This window comes from Garra rufa, chromosome 1, assembly GCF_049309525.1.
Source record: "Garra rufa chromosome 1, GarRuf1.0, whole genome shotgun sequence".
In the NCBI taxonomy this organism is placed as follows: domain Eukaryota; kingdom Metazoa; phylum Chordata; class Actinopteri; order Cypriniformes; family Cyprinidae; genus Garra; species Garra rufa.
The window spans coordinates 92890958-92908733 of NC_133361.1; the positions used below are offsets into that span (position 1 = coordinate 92890958).

General features: G+C 38.1%; 1 long non-coding RNA gene across 1 annotated transcript; it reads left to right on the top strand.

The window, feature by feature from the left end:
- Positions 1-2920: 2920 nt before the first annotated feature.
- On the top strand, positions 2921-15513 carry LOC141326130 (uncharacterized). The gene is made up of 6 exons (XR_012353860.1): positions 2921-2979; positions 3873-3988; positions 6968-7919; positions 13730-13980; positions 14144-14236; positions 14444-15513. It is a non-coding gene; the product is annotated as an uncharacterized lncRNA (long non-coding RNA).
- Positions 15514-17776: the final 2263 nt, after the last annotated feature.

A 17776-nucleotide genomic window follows, 5' to 3' on the forward strand; every position in this document is an offset into this window, starting at 1 on the left:
TGCGAACCAGTCCGGCTGCTGTGTCTGGTGACAGATACGGAGAGTTGCGAATGCGCTGTATTTCAGCGATGGAGATGGGAGGATGAAGAAAACTGGTGTCTTTTCCAGCCTTGCGAAACTTTTTGAGGACGGCCCTGAATACGTCGTTTGATGACTTGAATTCGGATTGACCAGTGATGTTATATCTGGACATAAAGCGGTTCAGTCCTGCTCTTAGGGAAATAAAACTTGACATGGAGTACTCTGCGCCGGATGCGTTTCGGACAGTGGCATAGAAAGCTCGCAGCTGGGTATTTAAAGCGTCTGCTCCCTCTCTCTCTACCTCATCCACAGACATATTTTTGGCCTTAAGCCAATCATTAAACACATTAACTGCCCAAGCTGTTGTTTTTTTGGTGTTTTCTTCATGTTTTTCTCCTTCGAGTATGTCTAGCTGTTCTTCGCTGATCGTTTTATGTCTTTTGTTCTTGCCGGCTGCTTTTGATGTCCGCTTCCGTTTATGTTGTTTTTCATCTGGACTGTCCAATACTGCTGCCGCCCAGTTGTTAAAATTTTCATATTTACCATAAATATTAAAATGTACGTGCGGAAAATGGTCTGCCATGTTGTTGTTGTTGTTGTTTGTGTATGCAAATGTCCGTTATTACAGTTATAACTATGCGAAGTGATATGGAACTGTAATTCGGTCAAAAGCTGTCTGGAACTTGTGGTACTTTTCAGTTTAAATCTGGTCTCTCCTATTGCTGAGCTTGAATAAAACTTTTGAACTTTGACAGATTGACTCCAGACCATTTTTGAACACGCATGGGACTCTTTGAAAGTCCAACAAACTACATTCGCCGTGCGTTTCCCTGAATATAATGCACACCTCTAGAACGTTCGTCAGCCAATCAGATTCAAGGATTCAACGGCCCTGTAGTATAAGCCTACATAAACCATACTTATACTTTTAGAATTTTATAAAAAAGTTTATTTACAGATTAATTCAAGTAAAATTACATTTTTATTATTTTTTTTATTTCTGACGGTTTTCGTAGCACAACTTGATGTATTTGATGAAACTGTCCAAAATCGCTTTGAGATCTGGGACGCAAAGGCAACTTTTTCCACCTTTGACCACAAGATGTCATTAGTGTGCAACGTGTTGAAAAGCTTCGAGTAATGAACCTTTTTACGATTCAGTTGAGGGGAAAGCTTTAGTGCTTCGAAAAGCTTCATTTTCCCATCACTATTATATTTATGATGCATTTATTTTACATAGCTTGTAAAAACGCTTGGTTAAAACTTTAAAACCACAAACCTTTCTTCAGGTGAACCACAAGCAGATGAGGAGCACAGCGCATCTTAATGACGTCACGTCACCAGAGCAAAATAAAAGTTAATTGGTGCACTGCTCTCTAGAATCACAAACACATCAAAGAAATGTTGATTATTGAATAGAATTTCGTACCCATATGATGATGCATTTCTAAAGTTATTAACATCGCAAATCTATCGTATTTTTCTCTATTTTTTAAGTGATGTTTCATTAACAAATTTCAGGAGGAGCTCGCGCAGATAATTAACACGGCCAATTCATCATCAGCAATCACTCCCTATCCAGTCACTCTCCCTATCCAATTACTACAGTCCCTTTAAATAACCAAGCAGTCCTAGCTTCACTTATCTCTGATTTCAGCATCCCTCCCACCCCCCCTTTTTATTTTCTCTTCACCTCCAGCTAGGGGGAGCGCTATTGGGTTCGGGCCAAATGCCGAGCTCGGACCCCTCTTCCTGGGCAGGGGGAGTGCCCCGGGCTCGGGAATGACTACCGAGCTCGGGGCCCTCTCCCGGACAGCATGCCAAACACGCTTAACTTTTACGCTGTTTATTATATGCAAGAGCGAACTCGTGAAATAGCCTATCCTGTAGAATTCACAATCTGTAGTTATTTAGGTAGGTCATTCTTTCTTTCTTTTTTTTTTTTTTTAATACTGCAGGAAATAATAACTCATGCAAGAAACTACTTTCCTTTTTTGGATTATTTCTGCAGTCCTGCAGGAATGATAAAATCCTGCATGATTTTTCACTTGTGTGTGCTGGGTTTTCTGTTGTACTGAAGGGTCCATTCTAAAACCTGTAGGAATTTGCTGCATATTGCCAATGTGCCCTGCAGGATTTCATTATTCCTGCAGGTATCCTGCAGCAAAAAAAAAATGGGAATCCTGCAGGATTCCTTAAAGCATGCTGGATCATCCTGCATGTTTCTAAAAACCTGTAGGAATTGCCTGCACATATTGTCAATTTGTCCTGCAGAATTTTATAATTCCTACAGGATACCAGTAGGTATCCTGCAGAAAAAATGAAAATCCTGCAGGATTCCTGTAGGGTTTTTTTGTAAGGGAACCGGAACTGCCGTCTCCCCACTCGGAGACGTTCTTCGATATTCAATTGTTGCGTGACATAGGCCTATAGAAGACAAACCAACACAATTCCCATTAACCCATTACAAAATTTTATGAGGGTTTTTATTATTTTATTTATTTATAGATTTATTTTTTCACCAGGGTATTTGCTGTTCACCACAGTATTTGTGTAATGTGTACAAATTATTTCTTCTTTACAGTTATCACAGTGCAACAAAATAGATTTTATATATATATGTATATAAAGGTCCAGAACTAATTTTGTAGACTCAAATTAATATAAATAAAAAGTTTTACTTTTGAGTTATATAAAGTGTTGTGGTGTTTATTGATTTAAAAAAAGAACAATAATTATTTTATATATCTATAAGTCACTGAGTGAATTAATAGTTAACAAAAGCAATCATTTTTTTTAAAATTAAATAAGGCTGAATGAAAAAAAAAATCTTCCAACTAAAGACAGCTGAGTCGCATTCAAACGCAGAAGCAGAGGGAGTTTCCATGGAAACGGGTGTCAACACTTTAACTGACAGCCACTAGAGACGTCTCTTGCTGCGTTTTTCACAGTTCTGAGGTGAGTTTAGTCCCTAAAATTACACAAATAATATATACAACTGTTCCTGACACCTTTCTTACTTGTATTTGACTCACTTCTGTTGAATATTTACTTCATAGAAATAGTTTACAGTCTTCGAAAAAGTCTGTTAGCATGTCAACCTTTTTCAGAAGAGAAAACTAGTCTAACTCAAGATTGAGCTCTTATTTACGTAAGTTTTGAATTTTAATCACATCTTTATGTGTAGATGAGCGATTTTGTTAGCTTTGTAAAGGGTTTGCTGGCAGTTTGTAAATGGTTTATTGGAAGTTGTCTAACTGGTGATTGATGGCAGGTGTATGTAATGATGAATGCTGAACGAGACACTGGTGAAGGAGAGCTGAGGGAAACTCTGACAATAATAGACAATAATAATGTTCTGTATTGTACTTCTGTTATTAAAATTTTATTATATTAAAAATGTCTGTGAATCAATTTTGTGTTTAAGATTTACCATGTAATATTTTAAATAAATAATAGGTGTGGCATAAATATGGTTAAATTATGGCTTTTGATTTATCAGCCACATGTGGTCCACGTACGGGCCATAGCCCTTTACAGAATTCAACCATATAAGAATACCATATAAGATCCATATTTCAACCAGATCTGTTTTCATGATTTGGCTCATTTTAGGTTGGGTTATGGCACTGTTTTGGCTTGGTTCTGGCTAAAAAGATGTGGACCAGATTTGGGCTGAGGAACCAAAACTTATCTGCGCCACACTTTAGCTGTTGGTATGGGCCAGATCCGGCCCAGAGGAAATTTGCTGACTGGGAAACTGCTTATTGCATTGTATTATATCAGCAAAGAATTTGCATTTTCATCTGTTAACGTGTTCTCCTCCTCTAATCTCATCTGTCCTGTTTCAGAATGGGCAGTGTGTTGGCTGTCTTTGTGCCTGAGAGTTCTTCACCTAGACATCAGGAGACGAAGCCTCTCCTTCCAAACCCCAGAAGGTATGAAGAGTGTCATTGCAAATGCAAAGGTAAGAAAATAATTCCTTTCTTGAATGATTATGATTTTTTTTTTAAACTATATACTACATATTTACAGATGGTGAGCTATGTTTGTGTACATAAATAAATAAAATATTCAAATTAAAAATATACACATTTACCAGGGTTTCCGCGGGGTCTTAAAAAGTCTTAAATTCGCTGTTCTAGGTCTTAAATAATTTTACACAGGTCTTATTTTTCCGATGTCCATGTAACGCTACCTCTAATGCTCATTTAAATTCTCTTTTTGTTGTTGTTGCTTGGTTTTCGTGGTGTTGTAGTTCTTTATTTCACTAGTCCAAATATAATTTGCTGTATTACAACTACAAATGAGACCAACATGCAATAGCCAATCGGCTTTCTGTTATCGGCGCGAGTCTCTCTCGGATTGGTGGCTCCTCACTGCTTAGGCAAGGCCCACACTGCAGCTCTGCAAACCCCAAATCCGTGTCACTTTTGGATCAGAGCCAACACTAGTTAGTTCTCAATCCATAGGGACCATGTGACGTCACTGTGCTTTATCGCCGCCATTTTTGTGTCCGCGCTACCTATTTCAGTCTATGGTCACAGCAGCCACAACTACCAGAGGAAGATCAACAAAACTCCCAGAATGTTCAGAACAAGGATACAATATGCCCGGGATCTGTTATTCTGTTAGCTCTAACAACAATCATCAGAAAAAAACCTAACTACAGTTTTATTCGATCTCAGCAGTGCTTGAATTGGGTCGGCATGCATACAGTATAGCCTTTAGTGTACCGGTGTCATTCACGCAGGTGCTTTTCACAGCAAGGGTGTTTTTTTCGGCACAACAAGAGTAGTGGAATAATAATTAATTATTGAATAAGATTGTGAATCAGTACATTATAACCAAAATAATGCCTTAAAATGAAAAGAAGCATTTTTTTGCGATTACATCATTTTGAACCGATCAATTCGTGAGTCCAAAGATTTAGTAAACAAGAAAGCAATCGAACAGCAAGTTCAAAACAGTGCTAATGCAGAGAATAGTGACTTACAGTACATCCAGATGCCGTAAATTATTTGTTTCAGTGTGTATTTGGCTTAAGAGCAAGATTATGTTTTAGATTATGCAGTGTTTAGTGAATTATGAAAATTAAATAATAAACGCTAAACTATTGTACTACATAGCGTTCGTCATTGCAACGCCTGCAGTAAAGTATATGTAAAAAGGTTCTCAAAAATAATCATATTTGTTTTGCTAAAACTATTTATGTACAATTACTCTAAAAATTATTTGTCATACAAAATGGCACACAAGTTACACACAAACCATCGTCCCGAGTAAATGGTACCATTGTGAATTGTGACTGGCTGCACAAGTGGTGTAATAAACTAAACTAAAATGTTATTGCAGCCATATAGCTTGAATGAATACAAATGCATATTTTAAATAAAGAAATCTCTTGCTTTTGGTGCTTGAATTTGTGCTTCAATGAGATCCAGGTTTAGGAATACACAAGACGTGAAAGACGTCTTCCCTCAGGTATATTTTATGTTTTCTTGGCTTGCTGGATGTTGGGCTTATGCTCAATAAGCACTTTTTTTTTTTGCATTCGCCAAAACTAATTTGCCGAAATCTAAGCGTGGACTGTAAAAGGGAATTAGTGTCGTCAGCGCGAGTCTCGTTCCCTGTGAAGTAGTGACCAGGATTCTTCAAGGTCTTAAAGCCTTCATCGAGCGACTACGTTCACAATAATTTACACTTTTTGTCCTAAACATACAATCAAGTCAAATACACAGTGTGGGAAGTAGTAGTAAAAAGTAATTTCTTATTTCAATTTATTATTAAATCTCATTTAGATGCGCTGTGTCTGTTGTCATATCGGACACAAATATGGCGGCGAGCATAGCGGAAGTGACGTCTTTGGTACCCATGAATAATAATAATAATAATAATAATAATACATATAGGTCAAGCTAGCTGACCACCAGCCTTTGAGATACTTTTAAAATGTTTATTTTACCTGCCCGACCAAACAAATAGCCTGATTAAAACTGAAGTGACAAAAACAACCAGAGAAACATCAAAATGCATGAAAGATTCCTATTTTAATCTATTCAACGTAAACGGCAATTGGTAATGAGTAGTGTATTTCTGGTCTCTTTGTGAGAGACTTCAAAACAAACAAGCGTAACAGCACTCATAAAGAAATTACATGACATTAATTTTAGTTTAATAAACTAGTTAGTCAAGTAGTTACTTACATTGTAGATGACAGATTAACTGTTTTGTTCTGTTTCACCAACGAAAATAGTTCCAAACAAGGATCACAGCAGAAGTACAGCACATTCTCCAAGAAACATTTTACTACTAATCGATTCAGAGTTTGGCTTGAATCAGTCGAAATAACTCACTCATGAAGTGACTTACTGCCACCTGCTGGTAGTTTAGTAGCCTATGTTTAAAAGTATGCATCCCCAGCCCAGCATTTCCAATTTGTATATTCATAAATGGATTTAAAACATTAATCTCATAACATCATTTATTGCATTTTTAATTTTGCAGTGTAAATTATGTAATCTGACGGCTAACAGCCATATAGAATTTATTGAAAAATTGTAATGATTGCAAAGGAAAACATTTCAAAAAGGAAAAAAAAGGTGAATCAAATATGCAGATTTAAGATGTAAAAGTTAATAGAGCACTGATGAAAATATGCCTCAGAATAAATAGTTTACATCACCAGATATCTCTAAGTGGTACTTTTATGGGGATATTTTGTGTGGAATAGTATCTGCTGATATGAAAAGTTCACTGTATATCATAGTAATACATATAATTTATGACAGCCATGAAATATTGTTTACTTTTTACATTAAATGTTACATATTTATATGCATGTAATGTAACATGTTTCCATTACAGGTTTAGGTCTTAAATTTCATATAAGGTGGTATTAAAACGGTCTTAAAAAGTCTTAAATTTCACTTGTTCATATCTGCAGAAACCCTGATTTACAGACGGTGAGCCCTACAACCTACTGCCGCCTGAATGCTGCCGTGCCAATTCTTCAGCTTTATTTCAAAGATGGATCTGACCTTCATCCCAGCCTGCAGCTTTCACGACAGTCCATCACGTCCCTCATCGCTGCTTTGAAGTCAGATTTTGACCATGGCTGGGAAACAGATATTGAGGTTTGACATCCCAAAGTCCACGGTGGATGACATTGTGCACAGAATCAGCAGGGCAGTCATCTGTATTTTGAAAATGGTGATCGCTTTCCCGACCCCGGATGATCTGGAGGTAGTGGAGGGAGGTTTTGCCCAGCTGGCTGGGTCTCCAGCTTTCTGCACGGTAGCTGGTGCAATAGACGGCTGCCACATCCAGATCAAAGCACCTGCAAGTGACCCCATGCTATTTCAACAGGAAGCTGTTCCACTCTGTTCAGCTGCAGGCCATCACCGACCACAAGGGGAAGTTCATTGATGTCTTTGTTGGGTATCCTGGGTCGGTGCATGATGCCAGGGTGCTTAAGAACGGCCCTGTTTACTCTGGCCGCTTATATCCACCTGCAGGAAAATGCATCCTCGGAGATGGTGGGTACCCCTGTTTGAGCGCGCCCATCTGCCTCATCACCCCGTACAGAATCCTGTACATGCTCGCTTCAACGTCAAGCATGCTCGTGCACGCAACGTTGTTGAAAGAGCCTTCGGGATGCTGAAGACACGCTGGAGGTCCATCTTCTTCAAGGCCCTGGAAGTGAGCCCTGCATTTGTGCCAGAAGTTGTTGCTTGCTGTGCAGTGCTCCACAACTTCTGTCATTAGAACGAGGACATTGTTGATGCAGAGGTTGTGGAGGATCCTGCCGATGACCCACCTGAACCCCAAAACACAGAAGCCAGACAACTGTGTGCCTGCTCTTCATGAGCATGATTACCTGTAAGACAATTTAACAGGTAAAGACTTTGCAAATCAGTTCTTGTTCTCACATTAAAATCGTTTAAGCATGTCTATGTTAGCTAGTTAATATGTAAATAGTTAGGTGTATGTGGGTGGGCACAGCCAGCAGGGTGTTGTGATGCAAAAAAATGCAGTAGTAGTTAGAGAGAGGTGGAAGTGCATAACATCTGTGTGCATCCCTCTTGCTTACGGCTCACTGCCACTGGCAGTGTGATGAAAAAGCAGTATTTTTCAGGGTTTATGAAAACCGTTTTATGAAAGTAAATTTATGAAAAGTTAAAGGGAATACAACTAATCAGTACTTAGGATGCAAAATTATGATACATTTACGTTTAATCATTTAGCGAACACTTATCCAAAGCGACTTACAAATGAGGACAATGGAAGCAATCAAATCAACAATGCTATGTAAGCTCTGACAAGTCTCAGATTAGCTTGTAGCAAGGATCTTTTAATTATATAGTAAATAAAAAGAAAACGGATATAAAAAGAATAGTGCAAGCAATTTTTTGTTAACTGTAAAATAAACAGAAAAAAAATAGAAAATATAAAAAGTTTTTTGTTAAAAAAATTATACAAGAAGCCTTGTTTTCTGTGAAATTGAACAAAATGAAGTTCATGATTAAAACAAGGACAATCTCTCTGACCATTCTTTGTATCCCACCTTTTCAAGTGCCACATTTGGTCAATTATGCGGCATTGTACATTACTGGCAAATCGTAGCAGTAGTTTGACCAACGTAGAAAAGTAGTTTTACCAATAACATGCAGACAGTAGTTTCTTTCACAGGCGTTTCAAGTGTTGTGCTCGAGACCCAGCCTTCTTTCTCATTCATCAGTGCTTTCATTTCTGTATTTACTGGTAAAGTCATACTGGTAATTTGACAGCAATTTACCGGGATTTCTGTGTGAAAGGGGCTATTGTCAATGCCTGCATGTTATAGGTCAAGCTATTGTTGTGATTCACCTTCAGAAAATATGAAAACTGAAAAATTAAGCCAGCACCTAGATATTTTAGGCAATATAGAAATCCTGGCCAGGACATGTCTAGGTAAAATAAATAAATAAAAAAGAGGAAGAATGGGTCAACATTTACAGTATGCGAAAAACAGTACTATCATTGAATTCATAGTGTGTTTTATTAGGGAAAGGAAATGTGCTGTGCTGCATTCACACACCATGTCATAATTACTGTAAAAAAGCTCTGTATGTTACTAATAGACCTTGTGGTACTTTGTCTCCCTTGATGAAGTGAGAGCAGGTTTACGCGACGTGGAGATCCTTATCATCGACGAGGTATCCATGATCTCAAAGGATATGTTCGCTTACATCAACTGGAGATTTCAGCAGATCAAAGGCAGCAAGAAGCCTTTTGGAGGGATCTCTTGTCTCGCTGTAGGGGATTATTATCAGCTGCCCACGACAGGTAAAGCCAAACCGCTGTGCGTGTTTGAATAGGATGTGCTGGACTTCTGGAAGGACAATTTTCAAATCGTCACCCTGACAGAGATCATGCGCCAGAAAGAAGACCTCGCTTTCGCTCAGCTGTTGAACCGACTGCGAGCAAAGCCGAAGGCCGAACCTCTCAGGGAAGATCAGGGCTCGACATTAAGGCTTGTCCGCTTGTCCGGGACAAGTGGATTTTTTGTAGGACAAGTGGAAGAGAAAATTGGTTGTCCGACTGGACAAGTTAAATTTCAAACAAAATAAAATGCCATGTTAATTAACGTTATATGCCGTTAACGACAGAGCAGAACGTGCAGCGCAAACACCGAGCGGAATATTGAACAGAGAGCGCGCCGACACACACACACACACGGAACGGAAAAGAACTGCTCATGAAGTTACTGTACGTTCACACCGCCGCCGACTTGAGCTGAAAAGAAGCTCTGGCCGCCCCGTCAAGAACTCTTGTCAAAAAGTACGAGGAAGCTTGTTGATGCTTTGGCCGCTCTGACGTAGCAGCATTCTATGCTCGATCATGGGAGAGTGCGCGCGCGCGTCTCTCTCTCTCTCTCTCTCTCTCTCTCTCTCTCTCTCTCGAAATTGCGAGAAATTAATCTGTGCGACCTCAAATTATATTTGGAAGCATTTGTGCGAGTGAGAGAAATGAGTGTGGTACGACTCGGTTTCAAAACTGTCGCTAGCCTAACTACTGACTAGTAGTACAAGACTAAAAGTCTTGATTAACGTATAATTTTAAGAGACGGAAAGACTATCGCGATAGGTTTGGATAAATCTTCAAAAAGGCAATGATGTCATTGAATAAATATGCACGCTGTACGTTTCAAAGTCAAAACGCTGCACGTATGTCTTCATATGAATGTATCTGAAGGGAACAGACTGTCCTCAGAAACATGTCGTTTGCATTGTCATTTCATTTCTGATAAAACGGCGTTAGTGCTGGTTTGTGTACAGCTGTTACTATGGAAACCGTAGTATTTCAGCGCTCCTAAAGCGCCCCCTCGTGACAAACAAATTAATTTTTATTTTCAATACATTTTTTCAGCTGTTTATGGTCAAATTATTGGAATTATCGATCCATGTGTAAGTGTGAAATAATTTAATTTGCCTTTTAAAATTCTAAACAATTAAGTAATACTAATGTTATATATCTTATATAAATATAAGAAATTATATACTTGATTTATCCCTTTTAATGGTATAAAGGTTGAAATGCCATTGTATTAGATATTTTGTTTTTTGTGTCTGTATCTGAATTATAAATATTGTAATTTTATGGCTTAATATTCTACCGTACATTGTCCAACCCCACTCATACTGTTCATTTAACTTGTGCAGCTCTTAAAAAAAGGGTCATAAATTGCCTTAAATTGATATTTTAAAATTCTGCAGCTACACTAAATGGTGAAATAAAATTCTTTCCTTGATATTTGTTTATATTTGTCAATATACTATACAACGCGGCTCAGATAGCACATGTACATCTGCAAGATGTCTGATAAAGATCTCTTGATCTGGAAAGCATCTGCTGTGTACAAACATCTGGCAGGCGTCTGTCAGATGTCAGTTAATCAGAATCGGCCATGAAGAATCAAGATCGGTGCATAACTAAAAAGAAATTGGGTGCTCCTAAATTTTTTGGGATGCTCCTAACTTTTTAAAGTTGGGAGCACCAGTGCTACCAAGTAAAAAAGTTAATTTCGAGCCCTGCCTTACACCAACAGCACCATATGAGTTCAAACGGGAACGAAAATTTGTAACCAAATGGAAAGATGAATTCGACTGGGTTATTTATGAAGACGGAGAAATGTTCTGTGGCGTCTGTCGGATAGATAGTTTTATTTTTTTTCACCAAGAGTCACCACTACCTCTGGTGATACACTGTGCACATCAGCGTGCAAAGTATTACTTTGTATTATACTATGAGTCTGGAGATCCTTCTACTGTTCCTTTCTACTTCTACGTTCCTTTCTACTGTTTCAACTGAATTGTATTAACATTGATAGTGTTTGGATGCTTTCAATGAATTATGCATTAGCAAAAAAAAATAAAAAATTATATTATAAATCTTTACCCGGACAAGTGACTTTTGTGCATGGAGAAGTGAAACATAAATTTACTTGTCCGAAGGACAAGTGCCTCAAAAAGTTAATGTCAAGCCCTGAAGATGATAGAACTTTGTTACCCCAGGCTGTGAAGAATTCAGAAGACTGTCCGCGTGAAGCACTGCACATATTCGCCACCAACAAAGAAGCCCTTAAGTACAATACCGAGACTGTGCAGGCCCTTTACGCTGACATCATAACATTTGATGCCGAAGACTACAGGAAAGACCCCACAACAGGAGGGATGAAGAGACTACGCAACCCGCCACTGGAAAAAAGGACAACTTACTTGACACCATAGAAGTTGCCGTGGGAGTTTGTGTAATGGTGACCAGGAATCTGGACGTAAAAGACGGAATCGTCAACGGATGTTTTGGCAGGATTGCAAACATCATCACCAAAACGAAGGATGGAATCGCCACAGTGGAGATGCTAGGCCTTCAACTCGACAATCTGAACGCTGGCCAGAAACATCGCAAGAAAGTAGGAGGTGAAGACGACGTCTTGGTCTACATCGAGAGATCCGAAGAGACTCTGAGGAAAGGAGCGGTTTCCCATCAAGTTAGCTTACGCCTGCACAGCCCACAAAGTTCAAGGCATGACGATGCAGTCTGCAGTAGTGTCCTTGAAGAAGATTTTTGAGCCAGGAATGGCCTACGTTGCCCTTAGCAGAACCACTTCCCTACGTGGATTACACATCACAGACTTCGAAGAGAAGTTGTTAATCCAGAAATCACAGCCTCTTTGCAGGCCATGAGGAGAGCACCAGTCGAAGAAATTATGCCACTTCTGCGGCACGTTAAGGAGAACAGGCAGGAACATACACTCACCATCATTCACCACAACACAGAAGGACTTGAACCCCACATCGAGGACATCAGATGGTATCATGAGCTGCGTCACGTGGATATTCTTTGTCTGACGGAAACACACCTGTCCGGATCGTCTACTTCATCGGATCTCCAATTGGACGGATATAACCTATTTACCCACAACAGACACGTCTCCTACTCCACGCATCAAGACATTGGAAAGAAGAACGGAGGTGGAGTCGCAATATATTGCAAGGAGCACATTCCAGCTCAGCCCCGGCAATATATACAAAATGTGACCGATCTGGAGTTCGTTGTCATCAAATTAGATTCGCCAATAAAGGCAGCAATTGTAGCAGTGTATAGGCCGCCACAGTACAACGTTGGAGATTTTTTTGACTAACCTGAAGGGTATGCTGGGTTATTTTGACCTCGCACACGACGACCTTGTCATTGTCTGTGGAGACTTTAATGAGGACCTCCTACACACTGGGAAAAAACGATTCTGGAGTTGTTTCAAGCTCGAGGATACACCCAACTGATTACAACAGCCACGACGGAAAAACACACACTACTTGATCACATCTACATTTCAAATCCGGACCTCTGCCTTCAGTCGGGTGTGTTACAGAGCTACCACAGTTACCACAATCCTGTGTACTGTGTGTTGCGCTTGATATAGGTGGTTTTGTTTTGGTTGTCGTTGGGAAATGTTTTGCAGTGTTATGCCAACTTGTTTTGCTTGCATGGTTGTTTATGTGTTATGCCATACAGAACCGTTCGGACCAAGCATTCTTTTAAGGATGGTGGTTGGGTTCAGACAGCCTTAGCTAACGGGTTGGCTTGTATGGTTGAGTTTTGGTGTTAGGCCATACAGAACCGTTGGGACCAAGCATGCATTAACGGTGCGGGTTGGGCTCTGACAACCTTAGGCAACGGGTTGGCGTGTATGGTTGTGTTTTGGTGTTAGGCCATACGGAACCGTGGCTCTGAGCATGCATTAACAGTGCCAGTGGGCTCAGAACAGCCTTAGCCAACGGGTTGGTACGTATGGTTGTGTTGTGGTGAGACGTATAGTCGTCTTGAGGTTTTATGGCGCTGAGCTAGCAGGAAAGAAGAGCAGCACCTACAGCAGCAGGAAGGACGAAGATAGAAGTAGATTCAGGCAGATTCAGGGAGGACACTGGCAGCAGCACCAGCGACAGACAGGATACAGTGAGGATTATTGTGGCAGCTCCAGGGAAGCAGTAAGTGAGTAACATCACTAACATGAAGATAGCAAGGTAAAGGGGGAGGTAGTAAGACACTAGTAAGACACTATTATATTAGAAGTTTTAATTTTAATTTGTTCGACAATCTGTACTAAATGTGTTATATGCAGTTATTGAACTGTTATTCTGTCATTAATATGTGCCCTTCTGTAAAGTTGCAGGAAGAGACAAAAGCAGTCATGTCCAAGACTGGATGCGACTCTGCAATATACCATCCAAAGCTAAGTGTTTAAACATTTTGATTCAATCACTGTACTACTGCACATCATAACCACATTTATAAGAAAATGTTAATTCTAATCTCATTTTGATGTTGATGTTTTTCAGCAGTTGAAGTCAGAATGCCTGAGAAGATCGAGTGTGCTACAACACTAATGATGACAGCATCTGAATACCGGCATCTGTGGTAAGCATAAGATTAGAATTGGTTTTGAAGTTTGGAAGATTGTTTTGTGACTAAATAAAAACAAGTAGTGTCTTTCTGTAAAGTTAAGTTGTGAATTTACTTTTATTTACTACTTTAGTATTTGTGTATGATAATGATCCTATTATTCATTTATTATTTACAGGATGGGACCAGTAGTTGATGGCACTGAAGACCAGAGCAAAGGACAATGCTGAAGACAGAAGAAGCAGAGAAATATGCATACTAAAGCACTGATGTAAGTTCATAAATACTTCTAGTAAAATCTAGTGTTTCAGTCCATTTTATTATATACTGAGCTTAGAATTTTAAAGTGTAAATGGTTCTCTTGCAAGACAAATCACACCCGTCTTTCAAACTTTGTTTTTCATAAGTCTTGTGGAGTCAAAACAATTCAAATAAATTTACTAACGGTATCACATCTGTTATACTTCCTCTACCACAGGACATCCAGCCTGTAAGAAGAGTCAGATCCAGTGGCTAGATGGCGGGCGATCCTTCATCTAATAATCCGAAGACCAGTTAATTTTAATATGTTTAGAAATGATTTGACCATACAACATAATTGGTTTAATTTCTAAATATATTAATATTCGTTATATTAGGTTAAATGAATGTGTTTTTGCAATGTTTGCGCCATGCCAGAAGAGGATGGGTTTCCCCCTTTGTTGAGTCGGGTTCCTCTCAAGGTTTTTACCTCCTGACTTTATGGAGTTTTTTCCTTGCCACTGTCGCCTTTGGCTTGCTCACTGGGGGTGTTGTGCCAGATCCTGTCTCTTTCTCTGGTCCTTTCCAACTAGGGTTTCCAAAACAGGGGTTTTTGAGTTGATTAAAATCGTGTAAATAATTAATTAGTATTAAATTAAATATAGGACTGCACAATTATTAAAAATTAAAAATAAACCATGTTATGGCGATTATCAAAACTAAACCAGCTGCAATTCTTTAAACCACTGTATAAGTGTATATATATATATATAAAAAAAAAAAAAAATATATATATATATATAATACGTAAAAATATAATGTGTATCTATCTGAGCATCTGCATGTATTTACATTTATGTGACTATATGTATATATCTTTATTAATTTATATGTAACTGTCTATATATATATATAATTATAAACAAAGTTTTATTTCAAAATAATAATTAAGTGATGTTTAAAATAAGTGTTTTACAATTTAAAGCTTAGTTATATTTTATTATATATTGAGTAACATAAATTTATTTTATAATTCTGTAAAGTAAAATGGTGATATTCATATTTTATATTATACAGTACAATTGTCGCATTGCAACAGTAATATTTCGGTTTTCACTTTTATAAATTTAATAGTGGTAATACAATAAGGGTATAATATTTAAATGACTTCACTGAAATAATGTTTACTGGTAGCCAATAAAACACTTTAGGATCTAGATGCATGACTGGGATCAGGATTGGTGGACAGGATTTGGCACAACAGGTGCTTTTCTTAATTTTAATAAACATTTTAGGTGAATTGGCAAATCAAGCCTGTTTGTCTTTATTGAATGGTACATTGAGATGGTAAGAACTTACTTTTAAATAAGGTTTATACATTTCTCTAAATGAAGACCACATTAAGTGTAAATATTTATTTGTTTTATTATAATTCTGCAAATTAACTAAGTGTACTTATCCAAGACCACAATATGTCTGAATATCCAATAAGCAAACTTTAGTATCTAAACCTGAAAAAAAAAATCACACTCTTACTTGATCTGGAAAGGTATCATTAATCATTTGAGTTTTCACTTCCTGGATTGCTGTTGTAGCTCAGAAGATCATTCACTGCTTATGACACTCATATGTTGAACTGCATGCTAGTACAGTACTACTCGTACTATTTTAGTCTGTCTTTCTGTGGCAGAAATAATACAAGTGTTATGTAGGTTTGTAGTTCTAAATTCAGCAGCATTACATTTTTTTATAACCTGCCTATGTCTCATCTGATAACAAATGTCTGCTTTACTTTCACTTTGTGCTCAATACATAACAGACAAACATTTCTACATGATTTTATTGAATCACTTTAACTATGGAGCCTGTTCACAAACTTTTGTGGTGAGTCAAATCTGCAATATTGCAATGTTTGTTAGTTTTTTTTTTTTTTTTATTGATGCACATTTATTTAATCATATATCCACCTCACTGAAAACGAATGACAAACATAATTTTGTAGATATACAGTAGTCAACATTTGAAGTGGATCAAAACCTTTCAATAAATTTGTCCTAAAAGCATAAAGAATTATCCTTGTCTTAGAACCACTTTGATGACCTTTTTTGATCCCCTTCAGATGTTGACTATTATATGGTATTTTTTATGTATGGACTAATAGCACTTCTCTCTCTCTCTCTCTTTCTCTCTCTCTCTCTCTCTATATATATATATAAAATTTACAATCTCTGAAAATTGAACCCCATCCAACCTGGACAGTTCACTTTTCTTCTCTGTTATATCTTTATTATTGATAAACACTACATGTGTTTTGCCATGGCGTTGTTGATGGATGCCTGATGCCTGGCTTTTTTCATCTTCCGGCCTTTAGTATTGTGGTATTGGTGCTGAAATTGCTTAAAAGTCCTCATTGGAGTGCTGAAAGGTTGAGAGCATGACATCTAGAAGCTGGCTCTATCTCATGCCTTCCTTCCCAAGTCTCTGGACTATTCAGAAGACCCAGGTTTGGTTTCCAGGTGACCTTAGCTGTCCTCTCAGCCCATTTGATATAGCTGTGACTGAGTACAATTTTCTCTAAAATATTGTGTTAAAACTATTTATTAATGCATTTATTTACTTTTTATTAATTATACACAAAATGAAAACCGAAAACGGAGTGTCTATTCATACTAACTCCGCCCACCAATGTTGGTCAACAGCACAAAAATGGGAGTTGAACGTCAGCTTCTGTGGTCTCGTCTTTTTCAAGTTTTATTAATAGCAGAAATTGCTATTTTAAATAAAAGTGTAAAAAAGATCTATACTTATTTGCAAATTCTGTACAAGCTTAGAGCACGTCTCTATCTCAGCAGCTCGGTCCAAAAACTCTTCCTCTGCATATGCTGTGAGTTTAGAATGCTTAACAATCATCTGGGAAAAAAGTGTGTGTGTGTGTGTGTGTGTGTGTGTGTGATCTCAAGATTTGTTACGTAAATCATCTATGCCATGCCAACATAGAAGAATACTTCAAAATATGCATCGCGATTTCAAAATAAAAATAAAAGTCACCCTGAATTTGCTGTAATTTGTTTAAATGTCATGAATTGCGGTGTAAAGAAACCAGGCCGTTTCAGGAATATAATACATAATAAAGTCAACTTATATTTTTCAGGTTAATGATTCATAAGAAAAGAAAAAGTTTTAATATGGAACCCCTCAAATGCAACTCACTGAGAAAGAATGACAAACAAGTTTTGTAGATAAATTACTTTAAAATTTATTTGCTTATAGCACTTGCAATGTTTTTCAAAAACATGTCATTTGCCTCATCAGACAGATGAACCCCATCCCACCTGAACAGTCCACCTCTCTTCCATGTTATAATGTGGTTGTCAATGAATCCACCACCAGTCTCAGCCATGAACTTTTTCATGGCACTGTTTACAAACTCCCTCGCTTTATTAATACTCCGGCCTTTTCCCCACCGCCAGACACACCTCTCGGTTATGCCGGAGAAAATCACCTTGGCCCCGGTGATTTTCTGCAGTGCAGAAATGTCCTTCCTCATGGAACTTAGGAGATCCAGACTCCT